This window comes from Condylura cristata, unplaced genomic scaffold (genome assembly GCF_000260355.1).
Source record: "Condylura cristata isolate star-nosed mole 26May11 unplaced genomic scaffold, ConCri1.0 scaffold00022, whole genome shotgun sequence".
NCBI classification, from domain to species: domain Eukaryota; kingdom Metazoa; phylum Chordata; class Mammalia; order Eulipotyphla; family Talpidae; genus Condylura; species Condylura cristata.
The window spans coordinates 20,423,128-20,434,037 of NW_004567123.1; the positions used below are offsets into that span (position 1 = coordinate 20,423,128).

The 10,910-nt window shown below is 44.8% G+C and overlaps 1 protein-coding gene across 1 annotated transcript in view; it reads right to left on the bottom strand.

Moving 5' to 3' along the window:
• KIF3B (kinesin family member 3B) overlaps nt 1-8,398 on the bottom strand; it is a 36,052-nt gene extending 27,654 nt beyond the window's left edge. Inside the window, exon 1 of the mRNA XM_004687293.2 lies at nt 8,301-8,398. The gene's annotated coding sequence lies outside the window, so the exon portion shown is untranslated. The remainder of the gene's footprint in view (nt 1-8,300) is intronic.
• Between the last annotated feature and the right edge of the window lie 2,512 nt (nt 8,399-10,910).

A 10,910-nucleotide genomic window follows, 5' to 3' on the forward strand; every position in this document is an offset into this window, starting at 1 on the left:
GAACTCATACGGAAGTGGCTTCAGATTCTCAGTGCTGTGCCTTAACCCGCTGCGCCACCAGGGAGGGCCGTAACTAATTTATTTTTAAAAGAAACTTTATATCACAACCATATCTCCAAATTCAGCAGCACTTATTGCAACTAGAAAGTAACTGTGAAAATAAATATAAGGACATGAAACACTGACACTAAATTGTGGCTAGATATGACAGCTCACCTGAGGCCTGATCTCTTGAAGTTAAGAAAGCCATATTAGCAACTGTTAAGCAGAACCAAACAAGTAGTTTTGTTTTTCTTACTTAAAGATTTACTTATTTATGCATACAAGAACTGGGGTACAGGCCAGAGGTGGGGTGGGGAGAGGATTCACCAGAGATAGAATGAGGAACAGAACAGGCAATTTTACTGCAATACACTGCTGAGGGGAGCAGCGGGCGAGACAGGAGAGGTCTGCTGTGCCATGTGGGTCACCTCCCTGGCTGGGGATCGAACTCGGGCTGCAATGGCTGCAGATAACATCATAGTGCTGTGCTTTAGCCCCTTGTGACACCAGGGAGGGTATTTTTCTAGACAGAAAAATGGAGAGAGTTTAAAGGGAAATAATTCTCACGTATCAGTCAGCATAAGTTAGGTTGTGCTTGAGTGCCTCCTAAAATGGCCTGTCTTGCTAGGTTTAGTCTGTAGAATCTAACCCCACCCAGATCATTTGAGTCTGAGTCCACTTGTTACCATCCCCAACCCCGTGCACATTAATGCTGGAGAAGCTCTGCTTACACAAGCTCCCTCTATAGCAAGCAGTTTCCAAAGCAGTAGAGCAGAATTTCCCTATAAATCTTGTAAGACTGATTTCAGTATTATGGTGAATTAAATATTTTTTAAAATCCCTCTCTAAAAGTCCACCAGAACTGTTATGGTTCACTATCCAATTCTATAAAGAGATGCTTGCTCTCCCAGCTCGCACAGTACACAAAATTGAAAATGTACATGAAACATTTCTGGCTAAGGGCACCAACAAACAGCCTGCTCTGAAAATGAAGGGTTGAAATACCAACAGCCTATGTTCCGGGCATAGGGAATTCAATAGCAGAAAGAAAAATAGGCTAAGGAGAAGAGGCAAAGAAAGCTGAGAGAAACTACTAACGGGTACAATATGGTGGGTCTCCCTGGCAGCCTCAGGGTTAAGTCTCAGTGGCTCCTCTACTGCCTGAGTTTGATCCCCGGGCAGGCAGCTGACCCACATGGCGCGGCAGACCCCTCCTGACCCACATGCTGCTCCCCTCAGCAGTGTACTTAAGCAGATCTGTCTGTTCTCCTCAGTGTACCTCAAGTGAATACTCTCACCCCTGTATCTCTGGCCTGTACCCCAGTTCTTGTCTGCATAAATAAGTAATTTCTAAATGCTTATAATTGAAGAAATAAGAAAGGAAAACCTTTATACGTTTCTTAGCTAGAATCTGACTCGTTACTGCAAATCTTGCAAAACCAGTAACTATTTCCACCAAGAACAATCTTTTTGTGGTTATCTTGAGTAACTTGAGCTGAGGTTTTTATCTTACTTTGGGTGGAATCTTTTATGATTACCAGCTAGATTTTTTTTGCTTAGTTAACTGAAATGTGTTATAAAGTAATAATACTGCAATCCACTGAGCTGTTAAGAGATTATGTTATAAGCTTTTAGTTTCTGTTTATGTCACAGCCCAAAGCCCAAGAGCATATCCCTCCTGAAGTCATGGCTGAAGGTGATATGAAAGACCTCAGAGTAACAGTGTGTTAGCTTTCAACCCCCAGTAATCGATTTCAATTTCTATTTCATTTGGACCCACTTCCATTTATATACTATGTTCAAATATGACAAAATGCCAGTGCTGCAAATATCTTGCCAAAAACTTTAAAAATAAAACCACACCCATCACAATTATCACTGATGCTGTCTAATGCAAACCATGACTTAAATAAATCAATATGCTAAAGATAGAGCTGTCTGTATGCAGAGCTCAATATCTGCAATCAGTGTGACAAAGTGAGGCGGCACACTGTCACCATGATTAACTAAGCCTTAACATGAGCATCCCAAGCTGCAGTGCAGAAGTGTAATGCTGATAAAATGAGCTGATTGTAATGATCTTCCACTGCCAAGAAATATGCTCTAAAAAAAAGCCCCACCCAGGAAGGCAGAGCAGAAAGCCCAACATGAAGTCACCAAGAAAGAAGATATCACTGAATTCATAGCTTGCGCAGTCTTTCACAGAGAACTGTTAGGCCCTTGGGAGAATGTCCCAGATCCTTACTTTGCAGAGACTAAGGCCATAAAGGCACAGTGGCAGAACTGCCTTTAGAATTCATACCTCCATGATCACGCTGCCTTTTCATACCAGACTTTTCTTTGAAAGCCTAAGCCTTTACCAACCTTTCTCAAACTCTGGGAAGCTATAAAGATGCAGAAAGGGGCCCTCCCTGGTGGCGCAGTGGGTTAAAGCACAGCACTGAGAAGCTAATGCCGCTTCCACATGAGTTCGATCCCCGCCTGCCCTGGAGGTGACCACATGGCATGGCAGACCTCTCCTGACCCGCCCGCTGCTCCCCTCCTCAGCAGTGTACTTCGTCGATCTGCCTGTTCTGTTCCCCACTCTGTCTCTGGTGAAGCCTCTCGCCGCCCCTGAGCCTCTGGCCTGTACCCCAGTTCTGTATGTACAAATAAATAAATCTTTAAAAAAAAATGCAGAAAGGAAAATAATGAGCCCATAGGGCAGAGAGGGAGAACTAAGGCACTACTAAATTGAATCACTTGCAATTCGTCAGCAGGTAATGCGAGACTACAGCACCCCACCCCCCATCACTCAGTACAGTTTCATCTGTATCAAAAACCATGTAGGGCTGAATGACTCAGAATACAAGTTCCCAGTTCCTATCTGCTTCAGCAGTTTCCACCCTGAGTTAAACCCCTAAGAAGTCTGTTACCCATCAGTCAAGTAACTGACACTCAGTCACAAAAAAATAGCTCACCCATGTTCTGGAGACATCTTTTGTCATCAGCATTTAAAATCAGTTACCCAAGTATAGAAGAGAAAGGCCTTTGATACCAGGGCTGTCAACTGGTGAACTCACACATGAGTGATGGAGCAATGGAAGTGGTGGAGGGGCAACTGGCTTGGAGGCAACAGATGTAAAGGTATCTGACTTTTAGGGCCTCTACTTTGCTTTTCTGGCAAGTGGGATTATTAACAGTACCCACGTTACACGGAGCGCTACAAGGACCAAATGAGGCAACACTTGTGAAGTGCTTAGAACAACACTTGGCTCAACATATGCTGATTATTACTATCATTAAAACTGGCAATTCCCAGTTTTGCTACTTAATACTAAATGAGCACATCCCATGCTTTTTAATGTGTACAGGAAACACCTGGGGATCTTGGCAAACTGCAGACTGGTACAAGCCTAGATTAAATCTAGGCTTACATTCTGCGTTTCTAACAAGCTCTCAGGGAACACGTTGCTTCTGTCATGCCGAACACTTTGAGCAACAAGGATCTACCTAACCTAGCACCTAGCAGGTGCTTCATGTTATTGACAAAATAAATGACTTTTCAACATCTCGCTGTTTCAACTGTAAACTAGGGAGAACACATATTCTATGTGTTTTCTACTAACTGGGCCTTGGGCAATGATGTGCACAGGAAGGAGCACACCAAACTGCAAACAAAGCAACACAAGTGGTAGCTGTAGGATTGAGTCTTTCTGTTCACAGTGTTCAATTTACAACAGTGGAAAGCCTAAATTTACAAGTGTAATTATTTGCATGGATGAAGAGAAGGCTTGAACTCCTATGCTTAGAAGAGATACTCCACATTCAACAATCCTCTAGGAATTCTGGCAGAACTCAAAAAGTTTTTCAAGGGATTCCCAAATCAAAAGTGCTGAAACTTTAGAAATGTCACTTGATGGCCAAGGAGAGAAGCACTTTGGCAGGGAGGGCTCGGCAGCGAGGCACTGAACATAACCTTCACTAGTGACTCCATTCTTCCTCTGGAGTTGGCCAGGCTCCTTTCGATCTTCATCAGCCAAGATCTCAAGTTGGGACAGCAGTGCCAACAGCATGAGACAGATGGGCACTGCCCTGGCAAAGCCCATTCCTCCGCTCCATGAGCTGGCAAAGACCCAGATGACGAGGAAACCGGGGCTCTGGATGGCCAAGGTGAAGGCTTCAATTAGATGGATTTGGCTGTCTTCCTGCAGCAGAATCTGGGATTTCCTCTCCCCGGAAGATATAAGGTATAATGCTTGTATCTTGTGACACTTCTCGAAGGGACTCAAAGTGAACCACAGTTAATTCTTCCTCACAGGGCACCTTACCAAAAATTTCTGGCATCACTGAAAGGCAGATGGCACCACCAATGTCAACCTAATTGCTCAGGCAATGACAGGAGTCATTCTTGACTTCTTTGGTTCTGTACCCTGCCACCCACCATCCTGTTGGTTCCACCTTCAAAAGACATCTTCAATTGAATCCCTTTAACATCTCTAATGCCAGCACCCTAGAGAGCCACCATCATCTCTCACCTAAGCCTCCTACTTACTCCTTGCTGCCACTCTTATACTTCCTAAAAATCATCCACCACATAGAGGCCAAGGTAATTTTTTAAAAAACAAAAAATAGATGTCACTTTCCTTCCTAAAATCTTCAATGGCCTCCCATTGCAGTGAGAACAAAATCTCTCTCTTTTTTAAAGATTTATTTATCTGTGCATACAGAACTGGGGTACAGGCCAGAGGCTCAGGGCAGCGAGAGGCTTCACTAGAGACAGAGTGAGGAGCAGAACAGGCAGATCGATGAAGTACACTGCTGAGGGGAGCAGCGGGCAGGTCAGGAGAGGTCTGCCACGCCATGTGGTCACCTCCGGGGCAGGCAGGAATCGAACTCATGTGGTAATGGCTTTAGCTTCTCAGTGCTGTGCTTTAACCAGCTGTATCACCAGGGAAGGCCCAAGAACAAAATCTCTTACTCTAGCCAACAAAGCCCTATATGATCTAAGGCCTCAGACCCCCATACGTCCCACATCAGCCCACCTCTCTATTCTCCCCTACTCCCACCTCCCTGACTTACCTGTTCCAGCCACTCTGAGCCTTCTTTTGGCTCCCAGAAACCATCACCTCAGAGCATCTACCCTTACTGTTCTTTCTGCCACATTTCAAATGATTGGTCGGTCCTGGCAATAAATCTCAGGAAAAATGTCATCTATCACCTTAGGGAGGGGTTCTCCAACCACCAGGTTAAAGTAGCAGTGCCCCAATCCCTTCAAGAAGTTACTCTCTGCAATATTACATTATATTGCTTTCACGTACTTACTCCTACCAAACTACTTTGTTCATTTACTGGCTTCTTTTTCTGTTGCTGCCACTAGAATGTAAACTGCATGAGAGCAAGGACATCATCTACCTCTCAACCATCACAATCCCAGGTTAGACCAACCAGGTCTGTCACTTACCAGATGCTCAGCAAATGCTTAGTGACTAAAACTGAGGTGGCAAAGTAGCAAGGACACTGAACTTGGGGTGAATATCTGGATTCCTATGTAAAATGGGCTGCCTACTACTAATTTGTCTTCTCTTACCTCAGGTACCTTGACTGTAAAACAGGGATCTTAATCTGCCCTCTAGCTTCCTTAGAGGGTTACTGATAATACCAAGTGAGTGGAAGCATGTTTAAACATCTTTGTAAGCCACTAAGCAACATAAATAGAGCAAGGCACTATTAACCAGCAAAAGGCTTTTGCTCAGGGACCGATAAAGGGCTTAAGCAGCAAATCTAAGCTTCTAGCCCCATCACCCAAAAGAAGCACAGGGACACAAAAGAAATTGGAATTAGTGTTGTTGCAGAGGGACAAAAACAAGATATGAATTCACATAAAGAAGTCAAAATATTTCAAATGCCAGTAATACATAAATGAAGCTCTGAGTTCTTGAAAGGCTACAGAGATAGACTGAGCTCCATATCCTCCACAATGCTCAGCATAAAGGAATTTAGGAATCATTTACTAAATGGAGAGTGGAACCCCCAAACCTGGCCTTCCAGCATCAGTTTTCATCGTTCTTTGTCGTCCATCTGGTATGGGATTGCAGGTTATTGGGAGCAACTGTAATAATACTGACATCTACATAATACTATGACAGCTACTGTTTGATGCATTCAATGATCTTGTCAAGTTGAAGATCTGGTATTATCAGACACACTTTATTCATCAGCTGCAAGTACAATATAAAGGTAAACCCAAACACAAAAGCCAGCATTTAATCAAACATGTCAGCCATTTTATTTGTATTAGGCTCTACTAAATGCTCACAACAGTTATAAATGATGACTACTCTTATTATCCCCATTTATAGATGAGGGAACTGCAGCGCAAAGAGGTGAAGGAAATTGCTTGATGGCATGCAGCTTGGAACTGGCAGAGCTCAGGTTTGAACCCAGGCAGCCTGACTAAACCACTAGCTTGCAACTGGAGCTGCACAACGGCACGAAAGGGCCTTCAGATAGCACCTCACCTACTCTCATTTACAGAGGGAACTGAGGGACAGAGAAACCCCCTTCTACATTTCCCAGATGGCTGCTGAGGTCCTCACTTTGGACGCTATCTATTTAAATGAAGCTTTATGTAAGATCTAGTTTCCTTGACACTGGAAGACTTCCAGAGAGTTTTAGAAGAAAAGTCTCTAGCCACAGCAGTTACAAGTAATAAAAGAATACCCTTGGGGCTTTCTAACAGCTACTGTAGAGAAATCAGAGACAGCAGAGTATGGGGGAGAAAATAAGAGATTTACCTAGAAAGGTGTTCAGATCCACTTAACAGGTATAAGATTTTTTTTTTCTTTCTTAAAATATTTATTTATTTATGCACACATAACTGGGGTACAGGCCAGAGGTCCAGGGGCAGTGAGAGGATTCACCAGAGACAGAGTGGGGAGCAGAACAGGCCAACTGAAGTACACTGCTGAGGGGAGCAGTGGGCAGGTCAGGAGAGGTCTGCTGCACCACGTGGATCATCACCTCCCAGGCGGAGATCAAACTCATGCTGAAGTGGCTTTAGCTTCTCAATGTTGTGCTTTAACCCGCTGTACCACCAGGGAGGGCCCTGTATGAGATTCTTAAACAAGGCACTTTTCTGAGCCTCAGTATCCTCATCTGCGAAATGAGGATAACTTCACCACCTACCTATGGCACAGTCTATGTTAAGATTAAGCGAGATAATGTACTCAAAAAGTGCTTCTTAATCACATGCTTGTAAATAGCTATTACACTTTAAGCATCTCCCCAAAAACATAAAAATACCCTTTTTCTTCTGGAAGAGTCAACAGGCCTAAATATTAATAGAAAATAAGACCATAACCTCAGTCATCTCCAAAGACTTTGCCCCAGGGTTTCCCTCACCAGGGCCTCTTGCAGAAGTCTACACTACCTCCCTTGCTCTGAGCAGAATGGAGAAGTAAAACCAGGAATTCAGGAATGTCAACAGTGGGAAGAATACTTGGGGCTCCATACACCAAAATCCCACCTGTCTCAGTCACCTCCTAGGAGACTATCACAAACATACCACACTTTGTTGAGCACTTACCATGTGCCAAACTATTTGACAGACCCTATTTGTCATAGGATATGTCAAAGTGCTTCATGAATCCTTTGTACAGATAAAGAAGACTGAGAATCACTTGCCAACACCACAGTTACTAAATGGAGATGCGTTTCAAATTCAGACACTTTTGACTTCAAATTTGTCTCTTGACCCCTTATGCTAAGGTGCCCCCAAGAATTCTCCTCCCGGTTTAGGGCATTTTCAATATACAGCTCTCATCGTTTTAACTGCTCTGAGCTGCAAGTGTTAGGTCGCCTAGGATAAGGAGGTCAACTGATGCCACAGTGGGAAAGAGACTTGCCCAAGGTCACCCAGCGAGCCAGGGGCAGCGTTGAGGTGGGGACCCAGGCTTAGTTTCCCCGCCTTCCTCCAGAACTGGACCCCCAACCAGGGTCCAGATCCCACAGATGGACCCAGACCTCTCGCGGTCAGATCTGTGGTTCGGCCGCACCCCTGCCCAGGAGGAGGGGGTGGGGGCGGAGAAAGGGATGGGAGAGGCCGCCCAGCCTCCCGGAGGATGCCCGGGAGACAGGGCAAAGGATGCTCCAGCCCCTGCTCCAGCTCCCAGAGCAGCAAAGGTAGCGGCTGAGCCCGCGCAGGCCTCCAGGAAGATCCCCGGCCGCGGGAAGGATCCGCCCTGCCTCGCGGGCGCCGGAGCCCCTCCCCGACTCACCTGCGGCGGGAGCCAAAAGCAAGCGGCAGCAGCGGCGGCGGTGGGGGCGGCGGCGAATCCCGGGCTCAGCCATTCCCCGCTGCCCCGGATGGGGAGAGACTGCGGTCGCTCACTTCCTTAGCAACCCGGCTCTGCGGCCCACTTCCTTAGCAACCATTGTCAATTTCAATAACTTTATTGGGACCATACCGCGGACAGTGATACGCCTGCGGGGTAGGGCGGGGCCGGACCTGTTAGTGGCGGTTAGTTAGTGTCCGACACACCTCCTTCCTTTCACCCTACCGGTTCTCAGGCGAAACTTAACCTGACTGTACCCGCTAGCATCTTCTGCCTCAGTTTCCCCATCTGTAAAATGGAGCGCACTGACTCAATCTCCCCGTGCCCTTTCAGCTGCCCTTTGGCGTCTCCTAAAGCGCTACTCCATTACCTGACTTGCATCCCAAACTAACATAGCTTCCATGTAGGATCCACCTGGTCTAGCCAAAAACTTAGGAATCATTCTTGTCTCTGCTCTCCTTCACCTTCCCACCCCATCAAGTCACCATAGCCTATAAGTGAATACAAATATTATTTTCTAGTGAATCGAGTAATACATATTTATGTTTCACTATGTCATATTTCATTTCTTTCCCACCTCTCAGTATTTTCTGAGGTTAATCATTGTTTCCATTTCCCTCCATTTATGGTATTCTTCTCTGCAGCTAATTTTGGTTTCTTTATGTTCGTCGAATCAGGCAAATACTGAATAGTGATTTCTCCAGGTGCTTAAACCCAATGAAGAGTGCCTGAGTCTGGCTTTTTCTCCTGAAGACCTCGGCTCTATTCTGGACTGGTGCTTTCCAGGCTTATCACACAGCCGTCGCAGGTGGACTCACCTACGTCCTCCTGAGTTGCACACCCTGTTCTCTGGACCTGGTGTCCTCCAGTTTATGTATTTACTTCCCCAGCCCTGTATAGCACTCCTTTCAGTAGATTCCCAAGACAGGATGCATGGAGGCAAATATATTTAGTCCTTGTATATTTGTACCCTTCTTACTGTTCATAGTTCTTACCCTTCATAGTTCAGCAGAATGTAAAAATCAACGTTGGAACTTATTTTGCATTGCACCATTGTCTTTTAATAACAATTTTAAGATATCTCATGTTTTTCTGAAACCTGATGTTTTGTCAAGACTTGTTCTTTTTTTTAGAAAAAAATCGTTAGACACCCTTAGACCGTTCTTTGTCCACTGTTATATTTGATAATGATTCTCCTCAGTGAGTATTTTTCTCAGTGATGTTCTTTCAATTAGGAGATTTACATGCTTTCCTTCTGGTCATTTTCTCCTCTTTATCACCCTCTCTTCTCTCTTTCTGGAATTTTTTTGGTCAGAATTTGTACCAATTTCTTTTCTTGACTTCTTTGTTCTACCCTCTTCACACCCACCTCCTCCATGGAAGGATGCTAGACTCAGCTTTCAGTCACCAGTAGTCTCCTCTGTTGACTTTAGGTCAGAACCTAAAGTCTCTACTGTCTCCATCTGCCAGGAGCCTGCTGAAATCTCGGGGCCATTAATGTTTCCCGTCTGTCCTATTAACATGGTGGGCTGATACATTTTTTATTCCTTATTGTAATATAAGTGAGGCTAGAAGGAAAAAAAATAAACACGTCATCAATCCACTATGCTTACCTGGATGTCTTTATTGCCTTATAATTTTTATTTAAAAAGAAGGCTGATAAAAGGGTATGAACAGGTAGTTCAGAGGGAGGAAAAAGGAAACATGACTTTTAAACATATGAAAAGATTTCTCTTCTCACTCATAATAAAGCAAATACTTTGATCAAGGCACTGTTGATGAAGTTCTGGTCTTAATTCTGTCCACAACAAGTTCTATAAAGCTGTGCAGAGAAATGGGACCAGCGGTAGCATGGTCCCATTAACTCTGAGCAAACTGAGATGAGAAGTCACCCTAAGCACGGGGGCACAATTGTTTTTTAATATCTTACCACTATGTTTTTATTTCCTTTACACACTCCGATCTAAAAGGCGAAGCATTTATTCTCTGTTGTTTCAGAGAAAACTAGAACAAGGATTTTGAGTCCCTCTGTCCTGGAGAAGGGATTTAGGGAATGGAGGATGCCATGACAAGTCAGAGCAGAACTCCCATCCTCCCAATTTCAAAGATTTGCTAAGTTTGGGGGAAAGGAGAAAAGGTGAGAATGTAAAGGCGGGGAGAGATCAGGGAGGCTGGGACAAGCTGTCATGATATGAGAGATCACATGACTCACAGCTGGGACCCCCTTACCTCCAGCTTCCCCCCGAGAAAACTTTAACCTAGAAATGACCCGGTCTAATTCCAGTGAGCATCACTCTGTCTCTTCAGCATAAGCAATAGAAACTATCTCTGCCTGATGGTAGAAGTCACAGAATTTACTTAAAGGGCTATGAGAAGTTAAAAAAAATTACCAGGAAGCATAGAAGTAGCCAGGAATACAGGAGGCCAGGTCATGCTGGGCCTGTCTGGCGAGGCCAGTGAACAACTTTCACTACAGACATCGGACTTGGTCCTGTCTCCTAGTGACACTGAGCTACCCTCCCCTCCCCTGTATGGCTCCCACAGTCCCAGCTT